Source organism: Lepeophtheirus salmonis, chromosome 13, assembly GCF_016086655.4.
Source record: "Lepeophtheirus salmonis chromosome 13, UVic_Lsal_1.4, whole genome shotgun sequence".
In the NCBI taxonomy this organism is placed as follows: Eukaryota; Metazoa; Arthropoda; class Copepoda; order Siphonostomatoida; family Caligidae; genus Lepeophtheirus; species Lepeophtheirus salmonis.
In genome coordinates this window covers 22,381,408-22,398,009 of record NC_052143.2, presented here as the reverse complement: position 1 = coordinate 22,398,009, position 16,602 = coordinate 22,381,408, and the positions used below count along the sequence as shown (strand labels likewise).

Sequence of the window (16,602 nt, the reverse complement as noted above, 5' to 3'; positions counted from 1 at the left end):
TTGGAGTCCCAAAGAACAGCCGCCCCGTGTCTTTTTTTTCTGCACGAAAAATCGTGTTGAGTATTCCTAACATTACTTGGAAGTCATAACTTGAATGAATAAAATGCTGGTGTTTGTATGTACTCCAATTTTTTTTCTGTTTCTCGTTCAATGAGCTATCCTAACTGTGTGAATAAGCTTCCTATGTGAACAATGGTGCCTTAAAAAAAGTTACTTTTTTTCTCATGGAATTCCTTTGAATGTATATATGTACTCTGTATCTACTTCGGTAATGTTTGAACTATTTTATGACTATTATTATTATAAGAACTAAGTGCAGTTTTTTTTTTTACTTTATTTCATGTATATTGTACATATACGTTGCATGAAAAAAAAAAACCAGGTGGTTTCATTCCTATTCTTTTTCTCAATTTAACCATAACGATGATATTGTTTTCCTCAGTATATCCTTACACAATCAGATCAGTGATTATTTGATGTATTATTCACTACGTCCCCCCTTCAAATATAAAGGGCATACGCTGGCAGCATAGACAATTCAATGATTCTCATTGAAGGTTACTCAGACGTAAAATATGTATATCCATGATTTTTCCCTTATTTTTTTATTTTAAATGGGACGAGATATGAAATATTTTGATGTAAACCAAATATACCCAAAACCCAAAATTTGCAGTAGTATTTATTTATATTTTATCGAGGTTATTTTTAGTTACAACGTTTCACTACGCAACCAAACGAAACAAAAATAACCCTTTTTGTTTTTATTACCTGTCTCTGAGTGTAAAAAAATTGAAGCAACAACAAAAAGGGTACACGTGTCTTCTCCACACAACAGTCAATGTCAAAAAGTCTGCAAAGACTCTTGGGATCTCCATCTGGACTTCCCACAACATTAAAAAATCAATTACAACCCCATAGAGCCAATAAAACCCGAAAATTCTGTAACAGCAATATGCCTGACTTCTGTCTTGCCCCAATGGGTCCTCAAACCAGCCCTGAACTCAACTCCTTGGACTTTGCAGTTTGAGAGGTCTTGGTGAAGAATGTCTTGCACACCTCTCATCCAAATTTGGATTCGTTCTGAGCTGCTATTATGACAGAGTGGTATGCCAACGATACGGCCTTCATCGCCAAGAACTACCAATCCATTCACTAGCTTGTCGAGGATGTTATTGCTTGTGAAGGAGGACATATTGGATACAAAATATAGCTAAATATATTATTTAAAAAATATGCTAGATTGGCTTTGAGTTGGCTCTTCTTGTTTCCATGAATATCAGATTTTTCGTTATTAAGTCAAGCTACTGCAAGTTTTGGGACCCCACTCTATATGTACCTACATTTGTGACGTGAAAAAAATATTTACCAACATGAAAGAAATAAAAAATTATTCAAAAAATAAACACATTTAAACGAAATGCTTTCTTTTGAACGCCACTCCTTGAAACATCTATTAATAACCATTTGATTACTAATAACATGGATTGGAAGAAACCCCTAAATAATTTATAGCTTTTTACAAGTTTTTGATTTACAAGTAGGATGTTTCGCTCCAAATAGCTGCATCCCCTAGTTTTTCAACGTCATACTTTTCTTGTCGTATGAAGTCCTTTGTCACTTATTCACATTTGAAATGAAAAAAAAATATCTCCGTAAAATGTATTATCACCTTGAGTATCGTTTAACTTTTTCGTTACAGGTAAAATTATAACCCATAATTAAGAACACCTCTTTTTTTATCAGTATTATTGATCCAACTAAATCATCTTGGCAAACAACAATACAAAATCAACCTTAACGTAATTTTTGTCTAACGATTCAGCAGGTAAGAAATGAAGCACTTATAAGTTTTCTAATTGGCGTTTCAAGAAGGCTAGTATTGGATCGGTCTTAGAATTTCCTGATAAGTCTCCCCCCCCCCTCCTTCAGTCTTTTTTTTTTTTTATCAGTCCGATTTTTACTATTAACGGTCCAAAGGACTGATACGTAGGTCCTACAGTCCTATCTATATCTATTGCTAGTCTTAACTATAATTTTAATAATAAATTATACCTAGAAATCATTAATATAAGTACTAGACACACACCACCTACTTTAAACTTCCGGTATTTTGTCTCTTAAAAGAGATTATGTTGAACAACTGAATGGGCATAGTTAATAACTAAGTAATTTTAGTTAAGTTAACATAAAAGACCGATAAGGACCCATCCGAAGACTAAAATTTTGGATTAGAACTGAACTGATTGACTGGAGTCTTTTACTTTTTTTTATACAGATCTAACACTCTATAACACTTATTACCTCTGCCAACAAAGTTGAATGAAGGTTATGTTTTTGCATCTGTTTGCCTGTTTGTTGGTCACCAGAATTACAGAAAAAATGGATCATAAGATTTTTATCTAATCTGGTACGAAGATTATATATAGTAACAGTAAGATGCCCTAAAAATTATGAGAGATCAAGCCCAAGGTAACAGAAAAACATTGAAAATACATAATCTGCCATAACTTAGGGACTCAAATGGATGCCCTAATTTAGGTTTAATGAAGCTGCTTAATTTAGCAAATAATCTAATTAAGGAAAAATGACAATAAGCAGAGGTTAAGGCTGTACCATCTTAATTTGAGTATGTAACCTGTGAGAAAATACTCTTTCTTTCTTATTCACTTCAATTTATACTCGTATTTATTTATAGTGATAAGTTGTTAACAATATTATGACAAACATACGCTACTAATGCATATGTGACTATCTGAAAAGGTAGCTACATTTTAGAATATATTAACCCATTTGTTGCAATATATAGATTATTACTGCATGGGTATGTACGTGTATTATGTACATTTATTTAAAACCTTAAACTTTTGTCGTATCATTGTATATTATATTTGGTACAATTAGTGATTAATGCTTTTTAATTCTCTTTAATTTTACATGAATCATCAAAAAGAGAAAATTAATAATAAAGTATTGCTAAATATAATAATAAATATCATTAAAAAAAAGCAAAGTTATCACGATATATTATTTAGTAGAGATCTATGTTGTATGTGCTAACGGGTTTCTCATTATTTTTGATTCAAAACACACTGGAGAAGAAGAAAAAACACACATTGAAAACAATGAAGCATGAATTGTGTACTCACTCACCCATGAACAATGCGTCTCTAAAAGGTGAGAAGAATCATTCAATAAAAAATACTTATATACATGTGTAGATGCAACAAATGAACCGGATGTATCATCCAATAGTAGTTTAAGTGCCCCCTATTGAGAATCCATCTTTCTTTTCTATCATTTTGTCATTGAAGAAACAGGGTCCATTGAGCTGTACAGAGCACAATAGATGTAGCTAATCATTCTAATTGACCCCCTCATTGTTTGTTCCAAAATGCACGGGGAAGGGAGTGCGAGATAGGACAATTGAATAAACATTTAATGATGTGGCATCAGTGTTCAAGATCATGAATAGGGAACAAATACCATGTCTTATTTGTTTTCCTGTTTCTTCAATTCCTTATCAAGACAGTTTTCAGAGATAAGAGAGATATACTTTTGTTTATTTTTTTGGGAAGAAAAAACTATCCCTTGAAGCCAATTATAATTATTTATTAATATCTCTAATAAATATATGAGTGATTCAAGTTATTCTAACGTGTAAAACCCAGGTAGATAACTACTTTAGTGCAAAGAAAATAATAAAGCTATATTTGTGTAATCCTAAAATGTTTTATGAATTATTGTGGGTCAACTTATAGAACAAGGGGATTCAATCAGCGACCTGGCAACAACTTTATACGGGTTCTAGTCAAGTGCACTAATAATATGGGAAGTAAAAAGTTATGAGCGTTTTTCTCTTTATTTTTATAATAAAATAAAAGTTAAAATTCATAAATGTAATTAACATGCCAGTTTAACTCCAAGACCTCCATTATTTTATCGATATTTTTGATGATGGACCTACCCGATCGTGCCTCAACTTCTACCTTCATATTACCTGTACGGAATCCTTGAAACCACCACTTTACTGTTGCATTCGATACTGTATTGGGTCCATAAACAGCACAAATGATTTTGGCCGCCTGTTTCACTTTTTCACATTGATTCCAAAATTTAGCCCACATCCATTTGTAATTGAATAATCTTGTTTTAGTCCTTCATACAATTTAATAATTTATTTTTTTTAAAGTTTGTTTTTGCAAAATGTCTATATATATTCACATACAGTAATAAATTTTATTATTATTTGATTTATGAGTTTGGGAATCCGCGATTTGAGCAGTTTGACAATATTTGAGCTCAAAAACTTCATGTTTTGTAATTACATAATCAATGGGTCATTAAGCAGAAGAATTGCAATATTCTTATTTATGGCCTTCAAGTGTTGCAAATGTAATGCCTCATGAAAAAAATACTAAAACCTCGTGTTTTTCAAAAATTGTACATCTAATTCTAGATGTGTTAAATGTAGAAAATCATTTCTTTATTAAAGGCAATAAAGTTTATCAGATACTTGAAAAAATTAAAAAAAAAACTTAATCAGAAACTAAAAAATCTCGATATAAAAAAATCAGAAATCTTCCAATTTGAGCGATTTTCAAAAAACAAAGACAAATTGTTGTTCTTAAAAATAGACAAGGATTATAATTTTAAGAAATTTCAAAAAAAAAATAAAAAATCATATAATAAATTGATCTAGTTGTGCCCAATGAATACAAATTGGGGATTCAAAACTTGCAGGAGCATGACTAAACTACGAAAAACATTATTTTTATGGAATCATGAAAAAACATCTCAAAATCAATTAGTGATATGTTTAAATACTTTATTAAGCTATACTTTTTATTCCATATTTCCTCTTTCACAAGCAATAACAACGTTGACAAGCCTGCGAACAGGTTGGCAGCTCTTGACGATGAATGCCGTATCCATGGCTTACCAGGCTGTTATGAAGGCAGCTCAAAGTAAATCCAAAATTGGATGAGAGTTGTAACAAACACTCTTCTCCAAAACACCCAAAACTACAAAGTTAAGAGGGTTGAGGTCAGGCCTGGAGAAGGATTACATAGAGGTAGACCAGAAGTTAGCCTTGTTTTTGTTAGATAATTTTTGGTTCTTTTTGCTTGTAGGGAGCTTTAGTGGACTTTTGACCATTGTTGCAGGCTTGTGAGCGATCTGGAAAAAAATTGCAATCCCATCAAAAATGGTGATCAGAAATTCACTGTAATAAAGCAATATAACTATCAGGGCTATTTGTGGTTAGCGATCTGATCAATATAATTACGATCTTATTCAAATATGCAATTTCCTTAAACCTATATATGTATACTTTTACCTTTTTAACTTAAATAATCGATTTCAAATGTATTCATTTACAATATTTTATTACCGTTGCTCCTAATGATCCCACGGTGATGATGCCGCCCAGAAACTTGGTTTTAAAGACATGGGATATATTGGATCTCTCTTTGGCCGACCATCTATAATTTTGGGTATTGTGGGATCTGTCGACAATCCATTATTTCTCATCCGAATATAAGATGATTCGGTTACTGTGGGATTTCAAATTGTTCAGTAATTTTCTTGCATGAGCAGCTGGGGTGGCTTTTATTTTATTTGTAAAATTTTTTTTTTTTTTTAGAAGCACTATGAATTTATCCGTAGGTCAGTGTTTATGGCTCTAGAGACTGTTGCACGGCATACTTGGTACTTTTAATTTTCCGTTAATCGGAGTCCCAGGAGAGGATTTCAAGAAACCTTTTAATGAATACAGTTTGCAATGAAAACAAGGCAAGTAACGAGTATTTGTTATGTTATAGTAGGAAATTATTTTTTATTCATTCAATGTACTATCTGAGAGGAGTTTCAATATTTGTAAAAATACTAAAAAAAAAATTTTAACAAAATTTCCAGTAAAAACAACAACTATGTTTTTGAAAAAAAAATTCAAAAAGAAATACATGAAAACATCAAAATAATAATAATAATATATATTTTTTTTCTACTGCTCCTTAGAAATAATTGTTGATAGAAAGAAAGAAAGTTTATTATCAGTTTCCTGTAATTTGTAGGCATTGATGTATTTGAAATAATGCGTCCAACGGGTACTTTATAGTCATTGCAATTCATAATGAGTGTAAAGCCATTCAAAACTCAGTTCATAAGACAGCTCTGTTGAGCAGGTTAAATAGGCTCTATCGATAAATTTATCCACATCCTTTTAAAAGCACCTATCATCAATTTGACAAAATAACATTATAAATATTTTACACTTTCCTCGAAGAACTATGCAAAGAAAGAATGAATAAGTCTTCTTAAGAATTCTTGGTAATAATGATTAAAGTTGCATTTCTTAAAAACATTTATTATACATCAATTGAGTACCTTCATATCTATAAAAAAAGGTACCCACTAGGTATACAATGTACATATTTAGGTAGAAGAGGGATTCATTTATTAGTATGAAGAGTTACAAAGAGCATTGTTTTGATAATTTTACAATATTTACTCTTACCATGATTCATGAAATGATGAATTATGAAAAACCCGATTTCTTCAATTTGTTGATGAGTCTTCCACATCTCTTAATTATTTTATAAAAGAATAGAAAAAGGATCATCGCAGAGGTGTCTGCAGGGGGAAGGCTGGAGGTACTGTAGCTCCCACCTAAAAAAAAATAAGGAATAGTGTATTCCTACTAGAAAATTTAATTAAACTTTTCAAATTTTCTTCCAGAAAATATACTTGTCTGTGCATAGCTATGGATTTTTGAAATTTTTCTCTGTAAAATGTAATATTTGAAAAAAAATTGTATTTCAAATTTAATTTTATAATTTTTTTTACAAAAAATTAGATTTTTTATGAAGAACTTTAAATTTTTGAAATTTAATATTAATATTATTTTTTTCGGCAAAAAATTTATATTCAAGATTTTTTAACAAAAAATTTCATTTTCGGCTTTTTTTTCAGACAAATGTAATTTTTCAATTTTTTTCCAAAAATCAATTCCAACCCCCAAAAAAAAAAAAAAAGAATATATATATATATATTTATACATATAATCTTGCTAACGCCTCTGTATGAAGATATTACATAATTTCCACCATGTTTCTAAGCATATTTTAGAGCGTAGGTAAAAAAAGGAGAATTAATCCCAGAAGGAATATATTCATCTTAGGAAAACGTTGTGGCCTAACGGTAAGAATTTTCCTTTCTTTAAATACCAAATATAGGTGTGGTTTTGTAACTAGGTAAGTCACTACATACAAGTATATAAGGGTGGGGGAATCTTAACCTTTTGTTAGTAATGTACCACTTGTAAAATATTTATTTAACCCAAGTACCCCGTTAACAAAACAAAGTATTTTCAGCAGGATTATATTTTGAAAAAAATATCCAAATACTAATATTTTGGAAAAAAAAATCAAAATATTAAATTTTTGGAGAAAAATTAAGTTTTTTCGAAAAGGATTTTAAGCATTCATATCTATTGTCCCAAAAATAAATTTTTTCGGAATAAAAATTAAAAATCCACTGAAAAACTTTCAATTATAAAAATTTAAAAAATCAATAAATTAAAATTTTTTTGGAGAAAAATTTAAAAATACTTAGCTATTCACATAAAATTTAATTTCCAATATCAAATTTAAAAAACAAAAATGAACTGTTAAATTTTCTAGTAAAGAAGTTATGTACCACTTGTAAAATATTCTTTCAAAATATCAAATTCCCTTCTGGAGTGCCTCCAAGTATCCCAAGAGGTACGCATACCCTCATTTGAGAACTACTGATCTAAGGAATCCAATTTTTTATCACGTTTTGGGAATACGCTCCTTCCCCCCCCCCTTCCCTATTAGTATGACATGTATAATTTGTGCAAATCATAGTACATACTTAATGTTAATTCTATCTATATATATGTTATTACTATTAGTCGTTGCTACTTGAGCAATATTGTGTCATTGATTTATTTGTGTTAGTAGTTGATGTCGTCTTAAACTGTTGTTTTAAGACAACATTTTTTTAAGTTCAACTACTTAAAAGTCTTATTCATATTTTTGATTTCTGTTATTCTTGGAAAGAATAAACAATTTCTCATTTTTTCTTTCTTTTTCAAAGTCATGAAGTGAGTTAATATACAGGGTGGGGATTTATTATCCGGAACAAGTTTAGACATCAATGCCTTGGCAACTCTGAGATCTATGTCTTTGAACGTTTTTTCACTGCATTCAGCATTCAAAATTGTAAAGGATATACTACACAGTCCTTGAGATATCCTCCGAATAAGAACGCCGTGCATCCATTATTGATTGTTTCTGTGCTGAGCGGAGGCCCAAGTAGATTATTGAGTTTACGAAACTACCGAAATAAACTGTTTATGATAATATCAGGGTTTCAATGAGTTTGATAGCCCAGGAGTATCTTCAAGGAAGACTCATGATCGGTCTGAAAAAAGTTTGAGAAAAACACGCACTTCAGACTTCCTGAAACTTTTAGGAAAAATAAAATAATCCTTGGTTCTATTATATGTTGGAGAGAGAAAGTCTAATAAATGTGTAAATAACACTGTTGACTCCCTCAGGTCTTTATTCTCTAGGCAGTGGGCAAATTGTACAAGAAGTACTTCATCAAGCCCAGGTTGAAGGCTGTGGTTAAAGCTGGAGGGGTGAGTGATTGAAGCTAAATGGAAGATCCAAAGATTTTTGAATTACTACATTAATGTTGCGAAATTAATTTTAATCTGCAACGTCCACAGGGGTGGCCTGGAAGGGCTGTACCCCTTATTATTTGAAATTTGTTTCTTACAAGAAAATATCAAATTACATGAATATTTGAAATTTTTTCCGTCAATTTTTTTTTTTTTTTTGAAGAGCCGAGGATTTTGGATTTTTTTAAAAAATGTAATATTTGAAATTTAATTTTGACAGTTTTTTACCTAAAAATCTAATTAATTGTGAATAACAATGACTTTTTGAAATGTTTAGCCTAAAAATTTAATTTTTGTGAAGAATTGTGGATTTTTAATGTGTTTTTTTCCAGAAAAAATATAATTTTTGGATTATTTTTTTGAAAAATAATCCAAAAATATATATATATATATATTATCCTGAGGACACGACTGATGATAAATATTATCTTTAAATTTCCTAAATTTAAAATCCCCACCCTGTACATACATACCTACAACTATATTTACTTTCTCTGACAGTTTATTTTCAACAAAAACATTTAGCAAATTGTTATGACGCAGTATGTCATAGATTTGATATTATTCATCCTACATCATTTTTTTTAAGATGTTAATTGAGCATATTAGCAGCATACATATGTATATACAACTTGAAAACTATTGAATGTCTTTAAATTTTCAAAGGCATTTTTGTTAATAGTTTTATGTTAGTTTGTTTTTATAAATCAAATTATCAGGATATATATGTTAAGTATCTTTCTCATGTATCTCAAATAGTTGAAGAAATAAACAAAAAATGTAAGTTCATTACTCTTTTATTAAAGCTTCACGTGCTTGTATTATACATATAATATTTATCTCATAGGAATTTAAACTTTGAGGATGTAAATTGCTTTGTAGTAGGACATATAGGTATTGCAAAAAATAAATTAATAACTTTTGACTTAAAAAAGAAGGCATATTTACATTACATATTATACAAAGACTTCTTTATTCAAATTTTAAACGTATACTTTACAAGGTGTAGCAGAATAATTACAAGTTTTTAAATGAAAATTTATATTTTTGTTTCATAGTGACACTCCACATTTAAGGACTTGTTTTACACAGTCTTAAAAATAATATCAGTTAGGTAATATCATTCATTATACTTTACACACAATTTGGTAGTTCAATACCTATTGATTTTTTTCATATTTTTATTTCAAGTAGAGTAGGTTTTCCTGGCATTGTCATGGACATTAAGAAATTAAAATTAATTAAGAACTCTTCTGTTCAATATAAAACAAAAAATAAAGACTAGAGGACATCCCATCCCACTGGTTGTGATGGTGAACTGCTGGACCCAAGGCAAGTTAAATTTTTCCACAGCCCCTTCCTTGAACATCCAGAAACCTTCCTATTATACAAAAATCACTCAAGTTGATGTACTGGGCCTTAAGGCCGTTTAAACTGCACCCCTGCTGCATTTTAAGGACCAAGAACCTTTTGGCTTTTTCACGACAAAAAAAAAACAAAAAGGAAAATTGAATATATGTTGGACATAAAAAGACACTCATCCACTAACCGCAGCACCCAGGGCCCCCATCACCCCTACTGGTCTTATACCGTATCCCATTCACTTAGCCTATTCTGTCAGTCTATGTTTCTAACACCTCCTTACGACTCACTTCTCTCCTTGAGGAAATGCGTTAATTACTCATTTTTGAAACAATATTTAAATATGTATCTCATACTTATTTGTAAGCATACAAAGATTGATTTTAGTCATAGAAACAAATAACACACACTTTTAGATTTTTTTATGTAAATTATAGACAAAGAAACAAAGTCATGACAATAATAATAGTTATATACTCGTAAAACATTTTGTGAATAATGTAGATGTTAAATTCTACTTTTTTGCCCTCTTTACCTTATTTGAGTCATTCATTGAACTGCAATTCACTTTTATTTTGAGGAGTAATATGAGTCAAAGCTGGGGAATTATCATGGTTTATACAGAGAAATATCAAGTTATAGCTCAAATTCCATGACCCGTGAAATGAGTTTGTTCAAGAAAAGTTGAGTTCATTCTCTTAAAAATTGAGTAAAAAAATAGTAAATTAGAATTACCTATCTTATGTAGTTCACATTATTGAGTACTACATAACAATACCTATAGATATTAGATATTAACTCTCATTAAACTTTTTTCAATATTATTTTATTGCAATTTAAAAAAGTATAATTTCCTTTATCCATGGTTGAAATAATTGGAATTAATTTTTTTAAATATTTATTAAATACAAGATGGTTTTTATCATTTTTGTATAAATATATATATTAGTTGTAGTAATTGTGATTACTGAATTACAACCCAAATATCATATTTGTACAGATTGTAAAAATTCAATTTGATATTTGTTTTTTTCTTTTCTAATATTTTTTAGCGTCGGTTCTATATGAACAGAAGAAAAACCGTTAATAAGGGAAAATTATAGAGCGTTACAAGTGTATATGAATTGTTGACGGTTGCGTCATGACGCAATACTGAATGAAATGGCTACTGCGTAGTATTTCTTTCGTTTTATTGTATGTGTGCTACTTTACATTCTCCAGTTTCAAACAACAGTGATGATACAAAGGAAAAAAATAATTAAATGAAACAAATGATAAAAACGAAGAAATTTTATTTTTAGGACATAATGTCATAAACAAATCATGAATTAAGGCGATCAAATCATTTTCCAACTTGTGGATGTATGATACAAGTATATGACTCATAAATACATATAACAACTGGTTTTTGGTGCATGTTAGATATAAATGCCTTTTAGTATGTATACAATATGCATGAATTCTAATTGTTTTTATATCAGCGGACTGAGAGAAGTTTTTAAAAGTGATTTTAAATACATATATACTAGTGATGTGCGGGTTGGGCTTTTGAGCCAACACCTTCAATATCTTTTGAATTCTGTAGCCCGATTCAATCTGCAACATTTCATTTAATTTGACAACTATTGAAAATTTGACAAGAATACGTTATATTAAACTATTTCTTGCCCAACATACTTGTCGAATGCATACGAGGGTTGTTTGAAAAGTCCGTGCAAAGTCCAAGGCATGGCACTCACTCCTTGTTCGTATTGAGGTTATGTTTAGTTAGAAAAATCTTTTGGGAGAACACCCACTAACTTTCAGGCAGATCTATCAATTCCTATCTGTTTGTTATTCGTTTGAATAGAGGACGTAAAGTGATTTTCCAAAAATGGACGAAAAAGAATTTCGTGTGTTGATTAAATATTACTTTATGAAAGGAAAAACGCCTCAGGAGACTTACAAAAGCTTGATAAACATTATGAAGACTATGTACCTTCTATTAAAACAGTTTATCAGTGGTTTCAAAATTGTCGGAGTAGCCATAAGGGCACAAGTGACACTGAACGTTCTGGACGTTCTGTTGAGGTTACTGCTCTAGAAATCATAGATAAAATCCTTGATATGGTGATAGATCACAATAGAATGAAGATGTGTGAGATTGGTAGTGTTGTGGGGATTTCGAGTTGTAGCCTTGTTATCATTAATTTTGCGACTGCAACTACAGAGGTGGGAGCTGGTACATTGTCGTGATGGAAAAGGACTTTTTTGTGGGCCAACAGTGGGTGTTCTTCTTGTAGCTCGGTTTTTAAAACGGTCCAATAAAAATTAATAATATACACTTGTAATAGTTTTACCCTTTTCCAGATATTCAATGAGAATTATTCCTTGCGAATCCAAAAGACAGTCGCCATAATATTTCCGGCCGATTGTTCGATTCAATCGAATGCCAAACTGAAAGATACAGACCAATCTGGCTGAAAGTTGGTGTGTGTTCTTCTAAGAGATGGTACTAATTAAAAATAATTCGATACGCGCCAGTAGTGCCATCTCTAGGACTTTGCATTTACTTTTCTAACGACCTTTCTATCAATTCAAAGTATTCAATTGAAATTTAAAAACCTATTATCGAAAAATTGCCCAAAAACCTATTCACTCATAATGAAAATACCGTCTACATTCTTTTTTAATATATTGTAAAGTTCTTAAATATATTTATTGTAACAATTTGTCACAGAAATGCTAGAACCCGCAACCCTTGACTATACGCCCAATGTTACTTTCCAAAAAAAAGGTTCTCACATCAAAATCAGGATTCCTTTTCTGTGATTAAAATTTGATGTATGGTATAGAAGCATGTGAAAGGGTTGATTTACTGGATTTTCTATCCTTTTATACAAGCGTTGTGAGGCCTGGAGTAGGGGTACTTGTTTAGTAAGGAATAGGAAATTCCTAAAGTGTAAAAAAAAACTGAACTTCACAGCTGTTAAAACAACATTCCACATAAACCATTTTTTCTTTGTTGTAAAAATTTAAAGCTATCAGTCTGATGAAAAGAACAAAGGTACAATATTGTCCAGTACATCAAGAGTTCTTTTTTAGAGGGAAAGAAGGGAAAAGATGTTTTAAAATCTTGATTTTATTAATGTTATATATATATTCTACTTTTATGTATATCTAACCAAGATGCAATTAAAGAAACGAAACTGACTTACAATTTTTATCACTTCTGATGATATCAAGTTAAATATATGGTTGTAGACAGACTCCTGACTGTTAATATATTTCGGAAAGAGAGCGAGAAAGAGGCTAAATACGACGACTTCTCTATCTTGAAATCAAATATTCTACCATTTATAATGGTCTGACTCCTTCTAACCATTTCTATATGTGTAGATATTCTCTTATATTTATTTTTCAACCAAAAATAATGAAATATAACTCATAACTTTGGCATCTTATCTTCTCAAACATAAAATATGGCCCCATGATATCTCTGCTTGCATTTCGAGTGCTTGTATTTTTAAAGAAAGAAAAGGTATGTACATATGTACACTTTTTTGACCAAAAAAGTAAATATAATCAAATTAGTTTGGTTGAACTCTTTCACTTCTGAAGACTCTTTGTTTCTTTAGTATAAAGAAGAAACAAGAGGAGTTTGTGTATCCATCATATAAATTAGTTGAATAAAAAATATAAGTACGTAATAGATTATATAGAGTTCAATCACTTTTTAAGTTGGCTTACATATGTATGTACAATATACTTGCTCACATGTGAAACCTTTTTCCATTAACATACTTGTCAAAATTAGCATGTGGCTCACTAGGAGAACTCCCAAAAATTGAATAAAAACTAAAATCAGTTGTTTAGTAGGACTTACAAGGAGACTCTTTGAATAAAATTAATTCATTAAATGTAATAACTGCGTCGTAGAGGAAATGCGCCTTTTTAAATAAAAATCTGCGTTCAAACATTTGATTTGAAGGATTAAATTTCAATACGCAGGATATTACATTAAATATATTGAGGACTAAAAATAAATAGCTAAATGTATAACAATATTCAATTCTTGAAGATCTATTAACTTATGATTTAGTATTGTAGAGACATAAGTAAGACACAATATACATATATTGTACATTGAATAGTTATACCATGATGAACTGTTTAGTAAAAAAAAAATGAAGCTAGAATTGACATTTGCGTAGCGTTACAATCTTATGGGCAACTCGTATCTCAATAAAAACTCAATTCTTAATTTTGCCCGGAATCCACCTTGTATCTAAAAAAAAATATGTTGGGGCACTCGAATCTCAACGTATTCCTCTTTATTGTCAATATCCTTAAATTTATTGTTTATGTGTTATCTAACATAAGTAGTAAGGTACGCAATTTAAAAAAATAATTGAGTTGTAATAGTGTAACAAATAAAGACGCCAATTAAATGATTTTTATCGTTTAATATTGAGCAAAAACATTTGTAAACAATTAGTGGGACTCCATTCAAATAAAAGCTATCACTTTTAGCCCTTCTAACTTAATATATGATCAATTTCCTCATCGTCGAAATGGATGTAAATATCAAAGAAGAAGATAAGCTTCACACTTCAACAACGAAATAGATCATTCATATTTAGATGTACAATCCATTGATTTTCGGATATTTTATATTGTATATCCCCCTGGTAGGATATCGAAATTGGGTAGTGATTGGAAAATGGGCACTGAACATAAAGCTAGCTTTTCTTTCATTTTGAGCTTCTGAAAGGTGTTTATTTACCCATTCATTTTTTAGCTAATTTTTGATTGTAATCTAAAGACATACAATGCAACAGGACACATGCTAAAACCATGTGGCGAATGATTATCACGTGGTCAATTTTTACAATATAATTGGTTACAAGAATATTTCTCAATGAATTATCCCAAGCTGAGTTCAATGAAGAGAAAAAAACTACACACATGATGAATGATAGAATGACGTAATCTATGTCACCTCAAAAGTGACATCTGGCATGGATTTTTTTTTCCGTTGCCAACTAAACTTCGGCAAAAATTGATCACTTGATTATTGTTTTTAACAGAGAAATCATATCAGAAATGAGCACTCGAACGGAAAATTTTCAAATGAAGGAATAAACGGAAAGAGTTATACATACAATTGGAGAGGAATAAACTTTTTATGAAGTTTCTTCTTGGAGTTATACTTAAGAGAACTCGCGTTCCATAGTTTTATAAATACTGCATTAGTATGACTTTACAGACATGTAAAGTTTGATAAAGTTTATAAAAATGGAATCCAAATACATACACATATAATGAAAATTAATATCAATATTGTAATATCATATATTATACAAAATACAAACACAGTTATTTACTATATGCTTCAAATGAAAGATTAACTTTTTTTTTTACCTTAATTGCTTTTGTATATTATATAAACTGCTTATAGGAAGCAAAAAAACACACACTTGGAGTACGTAGATGTGGTAAAGAGACTATCATGTAAAGCACAAATGTCACATAAATAATATATAAGAAAAATAGGTTTTGTGCCCTTATTTTCTGAGGGAGTCCTTTTTATCCTTATATCCAAAAGGGAAAAAGATATAATGTTATAATTTGTGGACCTGTTGAAAATCTGATTACTGTAAGACTTGTGACTGGATTATTTTTAAAAGTTTATTTGGAAGACAAACACTACAATACTAAATACATTAAATAAATTCATAAATGAATAATCATGACAAAAAAAAAAATGTCCTCACATCTAGCCCCTCTTTTTACGCATCAAGGCACGAAACTACTGTGTACTATGTATGTACAAAATACATATGTAAATAGATATAAAAACTATCAGTGTGATATTCTCATATTATTTGAGTCGTTGAATTCTATTTAAAAGAGGAAAATGTAGATTACATACGAGTATAACATTAGTTAGTAAGGCAGCGAGTGACACGCATTCAATGCATGAAATTAAAGCTCTATGCGTAATTTTTTTCCTTCTCTCATTTATCCAATACAAAGTATGTATGTATTGGAAAAAGGATATTACGTAAATAAATATACTATTTACATATATTAAAAACTATCTTTAAGAAATGAGTTGGGAAAAATAGAGGTTGGGTTAAAATGTGTAAAATATATATTTACGTATTTTTCATTTCTATTTTTTTCTTCATAATTTGACGTGTTGAAGTATATAGTATCGTCACTATCAAATTGAAAAATATAAATAAAAATATTTGCGTAGAAGACAGTTCACGTTTCTTTTTCATGATTTATATATACAAGGTAGGTTTGAAAAGTTTCTGATCTCGATGTGAATGTGGCAGTACATGTAAATAAAAGCTAGTCACATCTATGTAGCATCTGTCGACAGTTACTCGCCAAAGTTTCAGCATTTTAGACGCATTGTTGTTATGTAACAGTCATTTGAGTAAATTGATGGGATTGTTTTTGTAAAAATGTACAAAATCAAGTATCAAGCTGTCATTAAATAACTGTTTATGAAAATTAACCCTTTAAATAGATTCAAA

General features: G+C 30.1%; 1 long non-coding RNA gene across 1 annotated transcript; it reads right to left on the bottom strand.

Annotated features, from left to right (window-relative positions):
* Positions 1 to 4,163: 4,163 nt before the first annotated feature.
* Positions 4,164 to 15,770, bottom strand: LOC139907042 (uncharacterized). The gene is made up of 4 exons (XR_011783354.1): positions 15,476 to 15,770; positions 6,518 to 6,669; positions 5,393 to 6,233; positions 4,164 to 5,178 (listed from the first exon to the last, which is right to left on the bottom strand). It is a non-coding gene; the product is annotated as an uncharacterized lncRNA (long non-coding RNA).
* Positions 15,771 to 16,602: the final 832 nt, after the last annotated feature.